Source organism: Oncorhynchus nerka, linkage group LG26 (assembly GCF_034236695.1).
Source record: "Oncorhynchus nerka isolate Pitt River linkage group LG26, Oner_Uvic_2.0, whole genome shotgun sequence".
NCBI classification, from domain to species: domain Eukaryota; kingdom Metazoa; phylum Chordata; class Actinopteri; order Salmoniformes; family Salmonidae; genus Oncorhynchus; species Oncorhynchus nerka.
This window is the reverse complement of record NC_088421.1, coordinates 56,500,345-56,504,626: the sequence shown is the minus strand read 5'-3', so window position 1 is coordinate 56,504,626 and position 4,282 is coordinate 56,500,345.

The following is a 4,282-nucleotide window of genomic DNA, read 5'->3' as shown; positions in this document are numbered from 1 at the left end:
CCCTCCCTACCCTCCCTCCCTCCCTCCCTCCCTCCCTCCTTCTCCCCTACCCTCCCTCCCCTCCTTCTCCCTACCCTCCCTCCATCTCCCTACCCTCCCTTCCTCCTTCTCCCTACCCTCCCTCCCTCCCTCCTTCCTTCTCCCTACCCTCCCCTCCCTCCATCTCCCTACCCTCCCTCCCCTCCTTCTCCCTACCCTCCCTCCCTCCCTCCTTCCCTCCTACCCTCCCTCCCTCCCTCCTTCTCCCTACCCCCTCCCTTCTCCATCCCTCCCTCCTCCTTCTCCCTCCCTCCCTCCTTCTCCCTACCCTCCCTCCTTCTCCCCTCCCTCCCTCCTTCTCCCTACCCTCCCTCCCTTTTCTCTTCTCCCCAGTCATCCAGTCTGCCTGCCAGTTTTCCTCTCCTTCCTTTCTCTCTCCTCCTTTCCTTCCTTTTTCTCTCTCCTCCTTTCCTTCCTTTTTCTCTCTCCTCCTTTCCTTCCTTTTTCTCTCTCTCCTTTCCTTCCTTTTCCTTCCTCCCTTCCTTTCTCTCTCTCCTCCTTCCTTCCTTTCTCTCTCTCCTCCTTTCCTTCCTTTCTCTCTCTCTCCTCCTCCTCTCTCTCTGCACCAGTTTCCAGTGCAGCCAGTGAACGTCACCCTATTCCCTACACAGGCTCTGGTCTAAAGTAGTGCACTATGTAGGGAATAGGGTGTCATAGAGCTCTGGTCTAAAGTAGTGCACTATGTAGGGAATAGGGTACCATTTAGGACGTAGGACTCACCCAATGAAGCCTGGTTGTCAGGCTGAGTGGTGTTCTCGTCTCACTGCAGGGCGGCCATATTGTTTTCCCTACACAGACAGTCAGCAACGTGAGCGTGGAGCCCCAGAGTTTCTCCTATTCAGGGAAATCTCCTGGCCCTCAAAGCTATTTTTCTCCTTATTGTTCTGTGTTTTACTGAACTGTCCTCTGGTCTCAGAGAGACTAGTATCTCTCTGAGTATCAACCGCTAGAAGGACAGACTCTTCTATGTATGTATGGACGGCCTTTTCTCATTTGGGAAAAATCTGTCCTCTCCGTCTTCTCTTCTGCGTGACCCGGAAACCGATAAGTGGTCGAGTGGTGCCAATTAGTTAGTAGACCGATGGAAGAGGCTCCTCCCCTCCTCGATAGCCACCTTTCATGGAGGATGGTCATGTGGATCCTACCTGAGTCCTTCACGGAAAGACTCTTGAAATGTTTTTTTTGTTTGTTTTGTTTTTAATCACGTTACACATTTATTGGGGATTCCACCCTGTCAACATAATTTGCCTGATGATGTGTGAGTGGAGAGGAGTCTTAATTCTATACAGGTAGCATTCTCACCCACGTTCCCTTCTCGCCCACGTTCCCTTCTCACCCACGTTCCCTTCTCGCCCACGTTCCCTTCTCGCCCACGTTCCCTTCTCGCCCACGTTCCCTTCTCACCCACGTTCCCTTCTCACCCACGTTCCCTTCTCGCCGCCTCTACTCGATTACCTTTTTCCAAAAGGAGGCGATAGAGGACGGAGGGAGAGAGGGACGCCGGAGTTGAGCAAACGTAATGGAGAAAAGGACTTTGTTTTATGTAGTTTGTATGCAACAGTTGCATCCATCGCCTCAAAAGTCCATTATTGTATGAATGAAGAAAATAGGACTTTAACTCTCGTCTGCTTTTTATAAAGAAGCTTCTCCCCCCGACAGCCTTTTTCCAGGCCTCCCTCTGTGAGGTTTTCCTGGTTAGGTCACATGGTCAGGTCATGAGGTCAGGGAAAACCTCTCGGTCTGGTAATATGAAAAGGTTGTCATGCTGTTCTTTGGCCAGGACAGAAGCATAGGATGTATCCCAAATGGCACCCTAGTCACTATGGCACCCTGGTCGAAAGTAGTGCCCTATCTAGGGAATAGGGTGCCAGTAGAGTCCTAATAGTGATCTGGTTGGTTGTAGACTGTAAAGGAGGGAAGAGGTGTTTTGGTTCTTGTGCAGCACGTCATAATATGGACCCCACTACCTTCGCCATGTAGAGAAGACGAGCTTTCAACAAAACCTTTTTGTCGTTCATTTGAAAACGTTTTGACATTGTAATGTGTTTTATTACGACACCAGCCTTTGATGTTGACCTCTATAGTAGTCGGACATGAGGAAGGCCTCAAATTACACCCTAGTCTTCAAAATAAGTGCAGTACTTTTTAAAATAAGTGCCCTAATAATGGGGGAATAGGGTGTAATTTGAAACAGAGATATTATATATTTTTTCCTTCTCAAATGATTTCTCTAGATAGGATTAATGTTGTTATTATTATGATGGACTCTTTAAAAAAAAAAAAAAAGATTTAAAAAAAAGTTGGCAAAGAATGATGGGAGATGGAGTTTTGTGATCATGTCAGGAGAAGGGCCCCGTTTGGGGGTGTCCCTGATGTTGCCTGAGTTGAGGTTGTTAATGTGCGTCCCAATTGGCACCCTATTCCTTATATAGTGCACTGCTTTTGAACAGAGCAGTGCTCTTGATAGGAAATAGGCGGCCATTTTGGACTAAGGGAAGAGAAATGATGGTGAACACAACATGTAAACACTATGGGTGTGTCCTAAAAGAGCACTTTTATTACCTATGTAGTGCATATGCCAATGGGCCCTGGTCAAAAGTAGTGCACTACATAGGGGATAGGGTGCGATTTGGGATGCATTCCTATTTTCCTTTGGTTGTAGCTGCTGCTGGGTAAGGAGTGTGTGATCCAACAAGTGTGTTCTTAATTATTATTTTTTAAACAAGCCGAAACATGTTTTTAAATTATTGATTGTACAGTTTTAGGCTAGGGTATGAAAAGCAGAGACTTTTTTTCACAATAAAAACTGTTCTTAACGTTGTCAAATTGTTATGGTGTCTTCTGTGATTTAAAAAATAAATAAAAGATTTCACCTTTTATTTAACTTGGCAAGTCAGTTAAGAACAAATTCTTATTTACAATGACGGCCCTACCCCGGCCAAACCCTAACCCAGATGACGCTGGGCCAATTGTGCGCCGCCCTATGGGACTCCCAATCACAGCCGGTTGTGATACAGCCTGGATTCAAACCAGGGTCTGTAGTGATATCGCCTCTAGCACTGAGATGAGGTGCCTTAGACCACTGCACCACTCGGGAGCCTGAACCAGGGTCTGATGTTCTATTGTAAAGGGATAGTTTAGATTTGACATATTAAGATGTTTCCTTACCTTGAAAGCAGTCTATGGACAAGGAGTGACTGCAATCCACACTTTTGTTAAAATAGACATTGCCAACAACAAGTAGTCTTAAAGTCTGACCAAAACCTTGACTCAAAAAGGCTGCATTAACACAAGCAGCCCAATTTTTGAATCTTTTGCCCAATTATTGGCAAAGCATCTGATCTCATTGGTCAAAAGACCAATTAGTGGCGTCAACGTCTGAATTGGGCTGCCTGTGTTAACAGCATAAGGCCAGGATCAGATAACCTGTGGTAACTGCATCATTGTTTTTGTTGAGGTGGTGCCGGATGTGACTGTCAAAATGGTTAAAAAACTCATCTAAAAGGTCTGACCAAAACCTTGACACACTAACCAGAGGTAATATTGTGTGTTTACAGTGAGTGTTAGTTTATCCTATGTAGCGGCTGGAGGTGCGTGCAGAATTTGCGCCATAGACATGAGTATCAGTTTCTTAAAGAAACAATGCCATCTACTGGCCCCAATACAGACACTAACCTCGTCCCCCAGGCTAGTGATTTGGAGGTCAGTATGAGGCCCTGCCCCTCATAAAAATAAAACAAATACATTTAGAGTAAAGACGTAATTTAAATGTAAAAAATTAACTACTTTTTAATGTGCCATGAACACAACCAGTTATGTTTTCATCTGATTGTCAAACCACTCACTATAAGAAGTAGGTTACCTTCACACGCTCATCCAAAATAATTCCGGCATCCCAACAGCGCACCCGCTAACTTTCCTTCAATCCGCAAGTGTCTGAAACCATCTCACCTGGGAAGGCATCCGAGCGAGCGAAACAGCGCCCCCCTCTGCCTTACTATATAACATACCATAGTCTTTTTAGCCAGACAGCATCAGATACATGTCCTCTGTCTCCACGACGATGGCAGTATTATCAGCAGCCCGGTCTGGGTTTCTACTAAAGAAATGCGTATTGTATCCATCCCCCTAGTCCAAGGGCCCGGTCTGGGTTTCTACTAAAGAAATGCATATTGTATCCATCCCCCTAGTCCAAGGGCCCGGTCTGGGTTTCTACTAAAGAAATGCGTATTGTATCCATCCC